This window comes from Haplochromis burtoni, unplaced genomic scaffold (genome assembly GCF_018398535.1).
Source record: "Haplochromis burtoni strain Fernald_Lab_line unplaced genomic scaffold, NCSU_Asbu1 Contig_68, whole genome shotgun sequence".
Taxonomy (NCBI): Eukaryota; Metazoa; Chordata; class Actinopteri; order Cichliformes; family Cichlidae; genus Haplochromis; species Haplochromis burtoni.
The window spans coordinates 988,796-1,001,032 of record NW_024582429.1 but is presented as its reverse complement, the minus strand read 5'-3'; the positions used below and the strand labels follow the sequence as shown (position 1 = coordinate 1,001,032).

Below are 12,237 nucleotides of genomic sequence, written 5' to 3'. Positions count from 1 at the left end.
GCAATCTATGCAACAACATGCAATATGCAACCTACATGTTTTACTTTGACTTTAAGCTTGAAAACATGTTGATTGCGGAGTGCTGTTCATGTTCAGTTTTTTGGATTATATTTACTCTGATGTCTGATAAAAGTATCACACGCAGACTCACATCTGTTTCCAGCAAGCCGTAGTTCGAGCATGAAGTTCTATGTGCTTTTCTAACTGAATTTAGACCTCACCCTGCACACTAATCAACTCTGTTACTCTTTAGTTTTGTTAGATTTCACTTTGTGATTTTGAGTTTTGTATGTCAGAGTTTGTATCAAGCTGCCAGTTGGTATCATCATGTGGTTGACAAATGTGTTTCTGTTGTGTTGGTTGGATTAAAATTTGTTGCAGGCCAGGGTAACTCTGATTCGCTGATTTTTTGTTTGACATTGCCATTATAGCAGATGTTTTTATTTTTATTTTTATTTTTTTTAATGCTGAACCAACCTGTGAAACCATCGAGACATGCATCCCATCAGCCTCAGCTGCAGGGACCAAGCAGTAAGGACACAGGGGTTTAATTCAATTTCATTTATTGACCCCAAAATATGAAAAATAATTAACAAAGCCAAAAACAAAGACAGGCAGAACAATAAAAGAGGTCAACTCAATAAACTAAACTCAAACAAACATAAGGCAAACTAACCTGCTGAGATGACGCATGAGGGAACTTAAATACGAGCTTAGCTAAACCATAAAACACCCCCAGGCAATGAAGCATTTGGTTCAGTTTTTGCCAACCAGGAAGGAGAAGCCAACCCCCCCAAACAAAAGTTTGACTTTGCATTGTTGATCTGTGTGCACTCCATATAAACATTTTAAGGTGTTATGGAAAAAACTAATTTAATAAAGAAACTATATACTGGACAATTAGTAAAATATATTTAAAGTTGGGACTGCAAAGTGAAGTGAAGCAACTAGCGGTGAGGTGCTGATCTTACCATGTTTGGCTCGCCATCACAATAGTATTTTGTGTTAATAACAAATGTCAGGCTAATGCACTGAAGTATTCAAAGAGTCAAAGACCACAAGGCCATTTCAACTTCTATTACAAACTGAATGGAACAGCACAACACAGCGTTACCTTGGAAAATAATTAAAGCACGATCTGGTCCAGTTGTGCAGGAAAAAGCTACCCAATGTCACAGTATTGATACCAAAGGGTGAAATCTGAGGCTTAACAATCAACTAAAGTAACACTATAGGTATCGACTCCTAATAATCTCTTATTGTCTCTTAAGTATAAAACCAGTTCAGAAGTGCAGTGTGTGGAATTCCAGGATGCTTTCATTTCCATCATGCCAACTATTGCAGTTTTGGCTCTGCCACTCCCAAGTCCGATCACGTGGATGTTTAAATGTACTTTTTACAACATGCACAATTATTCCACGTTCCTTTTACCTTGTGAAACAGAGGTTGGAGCTAGGAGTGACATCGGACGTGAGTTGACCTCATTCCAGTAACAGTAGTAGTTAAAACGGGCAACGTTTGCTCTCTAGCAGGTACAGCCATTCAGCCATCACTAGTTGCACGACCAAGTAAATAAAATCTGCAGTCAGCAACCATCTGACAGGTCTGTGATGCTCACTGAAAACGTCCTTGCATTTGCTTTGGTCTCTACTAGATCCCCTCAGTTGTCTGTAATTTGCAGGGAAGATGGAACTACTCTCCCATCAGAGCGTAGTTGAGTTGTTAGCTACAGCACTGAGGCACAACTTTTATTTTAAATCCTCGCTATTTCTCCACCTGGCTGGTTAGCAAGTGTTTGCAGTCGATCTGCTAGCAACCAAAGCAATCAGGAGAGTTTTTTGGGTTCAGCACACTGTGACTGATTTCACAGAGCTACTGTCAGAAACCTGCACTGACCAACCAGTCAGGAAATACATGTCTCTATTGCAAATGATGGTTGTATCACATCCAATATGGTAGACAACTTCCACACAATGTGCACACAATGTCATGTTAGAAACCTCAAAAGCAGTGTCTGGAGAGCCTGATCAGTGCTGTGTGTGGCTTATTTAGCGAGTGCCAAATACAAAAGGAATGCAGCATTGATTTTAGAAGGAGGTCTGTTAGATAGAAAAGGCTCTAATAATATCATGAAAAAGAATTCTGTTCCATTTCTGCCAACAGATCCCTAAATCCTATGCACTCAGCCTTTAATTCATAGCATTTGAGTCTACTATGGCTTTACATGTCTAAACTTATGGAACATTTTGAACAATGAACTGATGTCCCACTGTTGGGCCACCCTGAATGCCAATCACCAGGCGAGCCAGACTTGACCATAAGCCCCCCTTTCTCCCCCTAACTGAGTGTAAACACTCAAACAATCACTGGGAATGCCGGGAGGTGTGTTTTGATGAGGTCTGGGTGAGCTTTTTTGGGTTTTATCAGCTGTGGACATTCCTCTGAGTTTCCCCACGGGGAGAACACACAAGCTGCTCTGATGACGTACACGAGACAATGGCGAGAAGTCAGTTTTACAGCTTCCAGCTGATTTAAACTCCAGACCACACATTTAGACCGAGACAAAGATTTGACAGAGTCAATTATATTCTGTTCACTTTGCCCAGGACCCTCTTGGACAGAATAAGCATCTGAAGCTTATTCAAATGTAAAGGTATAAATGTTGAGCTTCGTGAGCTTTTGATGCTTTAGGTTTTTGAGGAAGGCACGTGCTTAAACAATATAATCCTCCTCTGAGTTTCTGTGTTATGTCAGTGATGTTTTAGCATGCTAAACATAGCTAAGATGAATAAAACTGCTACATTTCATAGTAACAAGTTGTCATGATTACGGTGCCTGACCTGCTAATTTATATCTTCTTTTTTAAAATAATAATTTAAGCTAAATACACAAAGTACTCTGAACTGTCTTTGTGCATCAAGCTGCTGTATGAATACGTTTCGTTAACTCTTAACTTATATGAAGTCAGAAAAGCCAGTTTTAAAGTCTTAAATAATTGTACGTAAAGATTTCTTCTTTCCTTATATCTATTTTCTTTTTTAAAAAGTCAATGTGACTTTTTAAAGGTATATCAGCAACACCATTATTTTTAAAATTCTTGGCTAATATACCATTGTACATCTGCATTGCAACTGTATGCAGAGGATAAAAAGAAATTAAAGTTGTAGATACATTCTTTATTTATATATATATATGTGTTGTATACGCTTATATTATTACAAACCCTCTATATGACTTTGAGACGGTTTATCGTACATGCAGATAAGAACTTCACTTGAGCAGATTTTTAGCATTTGCAGCTCTCTTCAGTCACATTTAGGGCTGAGTGAAACATAGGATAGCTGGTGGCGGGTCCTTGGTGAGAGGAAACCATGGACTCTGGGAGGGGCAGGTTCCCACACCCAGAAGAAGAGACGCAGAACGTTGTAACACAAACAGTTCTCCACTCAGGAAGGAAAGGGCTCACTTGTTGGGTCTTTATCAGATCTGCGAGATCCTAAGCCAAGCCACGCTTCTCCTGCATGTTTGGGATGAGCGCCTCTCGAGTGTATGTCTCATCAGACTCTGTAATCACGAATAGAAAAGGAAATTGCATTTTATTACAGGGAGAGACTCAGTGCTACCTGCTAAAATGCGACCTGGCATGCTGGATCTTTTGCTCTGTGTATGCCCATCTCCTCAGTTTAATACCTCTGAAACACCTCGACTTAATTTGGAACTTGGAATATGCAGAGAGCAAGAGTACAGTGTGTTATTGGACGTGTTTTATTTATAATTATAATCTGCATTATTTATACGTACTCTAACATGCCAGAGGTGTGGCCCGAGGCTCGTCCAGCCAATACTGCATAATGAATAATGCAGACTTGGTCTTTAAAGTGGAGTGTGATCCTGAATGAAAAGGAGAAGCACCTGTTGTTAAACGGCTGAGACTTTGATGGGATGTATCAGGATATAAGCTCATGCCTGTGTCTTTTTTCTGACTTAAATTAGCTTCATGAGATTAGCTTTAGCAGTATTGTCTATAGCAGGTTACAATGTCAAACCAAACAAGTTTTGAACACAGTCAGTGTCGCTCTCACCTGGGCTGACTCGAGCTCAAGTTTCCTTCCTGGTTCATTTAAATTTCTGGTTTGACATACAAACAGTCTTTGTATGCAGGCACAAATTTACACATTCAGAGTAACTTAAGACCAGTGAGATTCAGATTTCCAGCTTTAGTTTGCAGGATTGGCCAAATCATTCTCATAACAAATTCCAAAGATAATTTTGTAATACTTAAAGGTACAGTGTGCAAAATCTCACCACTGTTGTTCATCTATAGCAGGGGTGGGCAACTCCAGGCCTCGAGGGCCGGTGTCCCTGCAGGTTTTAGATGTGTCCTTGAACCAACACAGCTGATTTAAATGGCTAAATTAGCTCCTCAACATGTCCTGAAGTTCTCCAGAGGCCTGGTAACGAACTAATCATGTGATTCAGGTGCAGTGTTGGTCAAGTTACTTGAAAAAAGTAATCAGTAACTAATTACTGATTACTTCCCCAAAAAGTAATCCCATTACTTTACTGATTACTTATTTTCAAAAGTAATTAATTACTTAGTTACTTAGTTACTTTTTAAAAACACGATTTACAACCTGAATAGGTGATAAAGCGATAGATCTTTCAGCCCAATTCTACTTTTTCTGCATAATCCATCATACAAAATGTAATCAAATGGAAAAGTCTCTTTTTAAAACTTGTTTTATCAGTTTTAATCTTTTAACTTTATGCATCAAGCAAAAATTTAATTATATGCAACATTCTCTGACTGGAAGAAATTAGTTTAACATTTAAACCTATTTTCTGCACATTCCAGCACATAAAATAAAATATTTTTTGTGTTTACACTCAGTCTTTCAAATAGATGCAAGTAAAACACAGCAGAAAATAAATAAAGTCAAAGACTCAGCGGTCCTGTTGCTCTATTTTCACCTGTAAAGCAGGAGTGGGGTAGGCGGAGGTTTACCCTGGTGCAGGTGTGCCGCGGTCAGTGGAAGAATCCGCGAGTTTCTCTGTGAGTTTCCCATTACGTCGTAGCTACTCGGTGCTTGTTGGAAGTTTAGGGGTTTTTTTCGCTGTAAAAAGAAGTTTTCTTCCCACGCACAGCGGACACTAATGTTTTTGTCACTTTTTATGGAATCAAACTCAAAGTAAGGTCAGTACTTCCACGCTTTAAACGCTGCACGCTCATACTCTCTCTGCACTCGATATGTGATCCATTGTTGATCTGCACACAGCTGTTGTCTAACGGTCGCACTCGCTTACGTCACTGTCATGAGACATTCTCGCAAAAAAATCACGGTTTTAGTAACGCAGTAACGCAGCGTTCCTACGGGAAAGTAACGGTAATCTAATTACCGTTTTTGCAATAGTAATCCCTTACTTTACTCGTTACTTGAAAAAAGTAATCAGATTACAGTAACGCGTTACAAGTAACGTGTTACTGCCCATCTCTGTTCAGGTGTGTTGACCCAAGGTGCGATCTAAAACCTGCAGGACAGCGGCCCTCGAGGCCTGGAGTTGCCCACCCTGATCTATAGTGAGTGCAGACCGTCCCTCTGCTGTTTACCTCAGCTGTCAATATGCCACGTGGTCACATCTTGTCCGATACGAATCGATGACTCAGTGAGGTTCACTCATGAACGCTATACTGATGTGTATTGTTGGGGATATCCTGAATTTCTGTTGGTAAGCACTGCTGTTTCTGCAGCTGTGTTAGAGAAACTGATCTAACATAGAAAATGGATCTAACATTGTTGGACTTGGATAAATAAGATGTGAGAATGTAATCAAACTGTTTATCAGAGGGAGAATATGATTTTAGAACACTCGTGCCTAATATTAGCTGGCACAATGTTAGTTTATAACCAGCTGTTGTTGTTGTTTAGCCGCTTGTTGCCAGCTGTCTGTAGATGGGAGGGTCGCATGTCTTATCTGCTGACAGTAAGTAATTCTGGCAATATTAGGAATAGATAAGCATGCTTATGCCTTTGTGACTTAATTCCAGCAGATGGTGACTGAGGTAAGGAGGAAGAGGATGAGTGTGGAAATGAGGGAGGAGAGAGCAGTTGTGGAGGAGGTGTATGAAGAGGAGGAAGATATAATGAGAAAGAAATCGTGAAAATTTAGAGTGGGGTGAATAATTACTCTAATCCCCTACTGAATGTATACGTTTGATCACTTACAAAGAAGAGTTTCTCATTAGTAGTGACCCGTCGTGTGTATGTGTAGATAACAACCATGCTGTAGAATAAACCCCAGATAGACAAATAGTGAGCGAGTGTTTAAATATCAGGTACTTCACCTTTGTTGGGCTTCAAAACAGCTGATTTTATTTGCTTTTGTTTCTGTGCTCAGCTATTTTGACTGTAGTTATGAGCTTACCAGGGATTCGTGATTTCTAGGTTATTAAAAGCCAAGTATTATTTTAGTATTTACATCAGTTGTTTTTATTTAACCTTTTTTTCTCAGTCTTGGCATCACTTAAACTCTTATTTAAAAAAATTACAATGAAGAAAAGATATTTTTAATTTGCATAAATACATAAATGATGAAATGGTTAAAGGAAAGAATTGTTACGTAGCCCCGATCGTTCTCTGAGCAGCATCTCGGTTGTGTAAGACTTCATGGAAAACCCCTGCTGTTACAGGGAGAAGACGAAGGACTCACCATCTTCATCACCTCCTTCCTCTGTGTGTTTTCTGCCCCTGCAGGCCAGTTCAGCCTGAACAAAATATTCCCTCATGGCCCACTAAAGGAAAATTCTAATTCCAAGGATTGAACGGTGGATTTGAACTGTTGTGTAACTGTAACTGTGTAACCCTTTCTCCACTCAGTTTTATTCTCTTGAGATTTTAACCATTTAAAGCCAAGTGTGTCATGTGTTACGTGACTTCAGTGAGTTTTTGAGACTTTATCAGTGTAACTTAAATAAATCACACAATACATTTTTAAGTTGTACAAAATGATGAGGTTATTTTTTTTAATTACAAAAAACTGCCTGATGTGGCGAATATGACACAGATTTAAACTCCAACACCATTGTGAAGTTTGCTGACGACACAGTGGTGTTGGGTGCCATCTCCAACAACGATGAGACGGCCTACATGGATGAAGTGAAGAATCTGGCATCGTGGTGCCAGGACAATCACCTCCAGCTGAACGTCGGCAAGACCAAGGAGCTGGTGGTGGACTTCAGAAGGATCAGCACAGAGACTACAAGCCCATTATCATCAATGGAGCTCCAGTGGAGAGGGTGCAGTCCTTCAAGTATCTTGGTGTCCACATCTCCTCAGACCTGACATGGGCTGCCCACATTCAGGTCCAGACCAAAAAGGCTAGGCAGCGCCTGTATCACCTACGACAACTGAGGAAGTTCAGGGTCTCTCCAAAGATCCTCAGGATTTTCTATACAGGCGCTGTGGAGAGCATCCTCACACAGAACATGACATCGTGGTTTGGGAACAGCTGTGTGAAGGACCAAAAAGCTCTCCAGAGAGTGATCCGTACAGCAGAACGCTGCTGCAGGATTGCTCTCCCCCCGCTTCAGGACACCTACACCAGGAGATGCCGGACTAGAGCAGCGCAGATACTGAAGGACCCGTCCCATCCTGGCAACAAACTGTTCCAACTTCTGCAATCTGGTAGAAGGTTCCGCATCTTCCGGGCAAGGACAGAGAGACTCAAGAGGAGCTTCTATCCCCAAGCCATCCGTGCCCTAAACACACACACCCGCCCTCTCACATCATCTATAATTGACTGAGACAGGACTCTTCCAGACACTAAACCAAGGCACAATGTACATTTCAATTCCTTTAATTTTAAATATGTTTATATTGTCTATCCTGTAAAATAGTCAGATGTCTATTCATATTAATGTACAGAATTCACCTGCTTGCTGCTACTACTGCACATTCACCCAGTGTATATACTATATATATATATATAATGTTCTTCCTCTACACCCCCCCCAATTTTTGCACATGTCGAGGAGCGTGTCAGGCTACATTTCACTGTGTGTTATACTTGTATAACTATGCATGTGACAAATAATAAAGAACCTTGAACCTCACATGTAAATATTCATATTTATTTATTTAGAAATTATTATTAGAAGCACCGTTTTTTTCTTCTTTTCATGAATGGAGATCACATTATTTGTATGTTAACATTAACTAGGAGGGATTTACAGCATGCATGCATGTCGCACATAAGCTCAGTGCAATTCAGTTTCAATTCAGTTTTATCTATGTAGCAGTAAATTACAACAACAGTTGCCCCGAGGTGCTTTATGTCTGAGGTAAAGACCCTACAATGATACAAAGAAGACAAACCTAGAGTTGTTCTTTCTTCCTTCAGTCAGCGATGAATAGTAAGATGTTCTACCTTTACAGAGGTGATGATCTTCTAAATTGGTGTTACGCCACTTCCTCTTTAGTACGGAGCCCCAGGGACATGGGAGAAAAAAAATTATTAAGACGGACTTTTGCGAGATCTCGCAAAAGTCCGTCTTAATTTTTTTTTCTCCCATGTCCCCTGCGGGGCTCCGTACTTTAGCTAATGCATGTCTGCTTTATTTTGCACATTTGGAGTTAAAGGAGGGAGTTCAGTACTTCTGAATGGAAGCTCTCTTTTTCAGAGGAGCTGCCCACTGCTGTGTAATCCAGTATTGTAAATGCAAAAGTTATTAGGAAATGATCAGACAAAAGAGGGCATTCAGAAAAGAATAGAACAGAATAGAAATACTGCTAAATGTTCAGTTTCTATGCCAAATGTCAGAACAAGATCTAGAGCAGGGGTTACGGGCCCTTTAAGAATCAAGCCTCATGGGCAGTGATGAGGGAGAATGGATGGCCATACCTGTTATGTGTCTGTGAGGGAGAAAAAGGAGAGTTGAAAAGTACAAGTTGTCACTGAGCAGAAACAGGAAGCATGTAAATATAATAATAACAAATATAATTATTTCTACTATGTGAACACTACAGTGGCAGTCCAATGAGATGACGGTGACAGCAGTGGCCTGTGGCTCATTTGAATTTGAGACCCCTGATTTCAAATTAAAGTGGTGGGTGGGTTCTTTTACTTTTAGAGAAGCCAGTTGAGTCTAATAAGAGATCAAATGCTGTGTGGAGGCTGTCATTTTCAGTACGTGCACATATATATTAAGCTAAATAAGTTATCATATAAGTTATTGGTGCACCATCTCCTCTGAACATTATGAGATTGCTGTGTGTTGAGGCTTGAAAAGAGCCTATGTCCATCCTTTATTTACAGTCTATGTTTCTGCTATCAGAACAATATAAAATGATAATAAATGCAATGTTAGGTTTTTAAAGGGTGGACAAACAAACTGAGAACAAAATGATGCTCTACAGTTTTATTCTCTATTCTTTTTCCACTGCTCAAACAAAGAAAGGAAGAGTAAAGCAGGAAATAAACACTATCTGCATTTGTCTGTATGAGTAATCTATTGGCCTTTTACTCCACATTTATCATTCTTACGTTGTTATCCACACCCAAGAAAAACGTACAAGCTTTTAGAAAGAAAATACCAGAAGGGTTTTTTTGTTTTTTGGTAAGGTCATGTCTTAAGGTCACTCATTTGTTTTGGGGGATGGTTGACGCAGGGAGAGCAGAGGTGAGGTCAGGATGTGTGAGATGGAGGGGGAGGATCCCCCGCAGGGAGAATCAGAGGCTCGCTGTGAAAAACGAGCAAACAACCTGTCGGTGCTTCGTGCCTGAGAGACACAGGAAGAATATAAAAACTCTTAACATCCTCGGCTCGCAGACGCACACGGCCGAAGTAAAGTGCACAATTTGTCAACACAATCCTTTCCCATGTGTCCCAGCTGTCTGTCTGCCTCCAGGTCCCGCAGACGCTGCCGGACTCCCTGGCACCAGAGTCTGGCGACGCTGGGGGAAGATCTATCCCCAAGATATGAGCAGGAGAAACTCCACCCGAGAGGCTGCTGTACACACAGACAAACCTATTACATCCTCTGAGCTAATCGTTCTCTGAGAGAACGACAACACAAACATCCCCAGGACAGAAACATCACTCTTCCTCTGACTTGCTGCCGTTTTAAGAGTTTCGATTAAACTTTCTTTAGTCTTTAAAAGTCCTCGTGTTTCTAAAAAACAAAAGGAACAGTTTGGAATGATGGTTTTTATTTGTATATAAAATTTCAAACACAAAAAGGCAGTGTAAAGTTTTACAAAGGTTAGAGATTGTTTCTCGGTGGAGTTGCCCCTCCAGCAAGCTTCAAGAGGAGCTGAGTGCTCAGGCAGGTTCAGGGGTTAAGCCTGTTTCCTGGGACATACAGAGGGATTACAGGCCTGAACGTGAAGAGAGCAGTGAGGTCATTTTGTACTCTGCACATTTAATGTGTACAATCTGCTGCTCAAACTCACTTTTAAACCGCGAGGCAGGAAACATCACGACTGATTGTCTGCAGGAGAGCTGGAGCAGATCGGTGCCTGATTTCATCCTGAACTGTTTATGTTATGAAATCTCTTTGTGGGCTAAAAATCCCCCGAGATCCAATGAGACTGTTAAACTTGTAGACGTCAGTAAAAATATATATTGTAGCAGGTCCTGATATAATTTCTCAATTTTCTGAACTGATAAGTTGTTTTTTTCTGAATTCAGGGGAAAAGTTTCAGTCCTTAAAATAACTTTCTAGTAGATACAATAGAAATAGGCGGTAACAGTGGGAGTTTTTAAGGGAAAAAAGACGCATATGTGAGAGTAAGTATTTTCTGATCCCATAAGAGCTGAGAAAACCATCTTCTATAAAGTATATAATCATGCCCAAGGTCCTAAAGTTGGAAAATCTGTAAAATAAATCAGGAAATTAAGAAGACTCCAAAGTTTTAAAACATAGCAAAGACTCGTTTAAGTACAACGTTAAAGGGAAGGAAATAACAGAAATAACAGAAGAAATCGTAGAGCTCTAAGTAAAGGCAGGAAACATTACAATAAAGAAATAAAAGCTCCTTCATCTACTCTTTTCTCTTCCTTCTTGTTTTGTAGCTGGAGTCTCCAGTTTTCTTGCACCATCTCTGAGGTCCCAGAGTGATTCTCCTGATTGATTATGTTGTCTGAAAACACGCTTGTGGGATCATCTTTTCTGATTTTCTATTAATCAAATGTCATCTGCAGTATTTCAGTTTTTAGGAAGCACTGCAGATAGTATTGTAAAAGGTTTTAAACCAATAATTTCATGACTTTGGTTTTATTTTGCTAGGAGTGCTGTGTGTTTAATACTGATACCACTGGGACTACTACTCATGAAGCACACTATGTATCTGTGATGACCTTTAGTGTAGCTTATTCTTTATTAAAACTTGGTTCCCAGCTTGTAATCTCACACCACACAAAGACTGTCTTCAGTGTGGAAAAACCAGAAGGTTTTGCACTAAAAATTGTAGCTTTCTTTATTTTTCATGTCATTATCTCAACACGAGTTGCTGTTTGATTTCTGCTCTCTTTGTAGAAAGGTTGTCTGGGTCAAAGTTGACCTGCAGCTTTACTTCTTCTAATGCTGATAACTGCTGCCCCCTGCTGTCCATCACACTCAAAATTTCCTGCACTGCAGCAACAGGTGCAAACACGACCTGAGACGTTCCACATTATTTATTGCTGTTTTTATTTCCTGTTTTTCCCACCTCCGTGTGCCGTGCACAAGCAGAGATGATTCCCTTCGTGGTAATCTCTGATTCTGTGACACCCGGAGGTCAACGGGTGCCGTAATCCGTCTGGATTTGAACGTTCTGCAAAATCAAAATCATTGAAAAGATATTTTAGGAAGAAAGTGTGTCGCACCCTCTGTGAGACTGAGTCTTCTGCTTGGTGTGTGAGCTCTGAGTGACTTTTTAGTGGCTTCTATTCAGCCAGATGGCTTCCTCCGTCAATCCCCAGTTACAATCAAGATTAAGATTACACCACACACACACCACACACACACGCTAAAATACGTCACATACACAGTAATTAAATATTCCCATGATGATGTAACACAGAATCTGTTGCTGTGTTACAACTGAAGCTATTAAAGAGAGCTAGGGATGGCAGAAATTCCAGGTTGGAGGAGAGATGAGGATTAAAGTATTTTTACCTCAAAGCCACACATCCACAGCGCTCGTCTGACACAGAGAGGAGGAAGAAGACAGGAGCGAGGCAGAGAGGATGGACGGAGG

General features: G+C 40.3%; 1 long non-coding RNA gene across 3 annotated transcripts; it reads right to left on the bottom strand.

Moving 5' to 3' along the window:
• Positions 1 to 3,160: 3,160 nt before the first annotated feature.
• Positions 3,161 to 4,400, bottom strand: LOC102310630. Of its 3 annotated transcripts, XR_001336372.2 has the most exons (4): positions 4,306 to 4,357; positions 4,083 to 4,128; positions 3,802 to 3,891; positions 3,161 to 3,564 (listed from the first exon to the last, which is right to left on the bottom strand). It is a non-coding gene; the product is annotated as an uncharacterized LOC102310630 (long non-coding RNA). The 3 variants fall into 3 exon arrangements; XR_001336371.2 differs by lacking the exon at positions 4,083 to 4,128 and having other exon boundaries at positions 4,306 to 4,400; XR_315938.3 differs by lacking the exon at positions 4,306 to 4,357 and having other exon boundaries at positions 4,083 to 4,297.
• Positions 4,401 to 12,237: the final 7,837 nt, after the last annotated feature.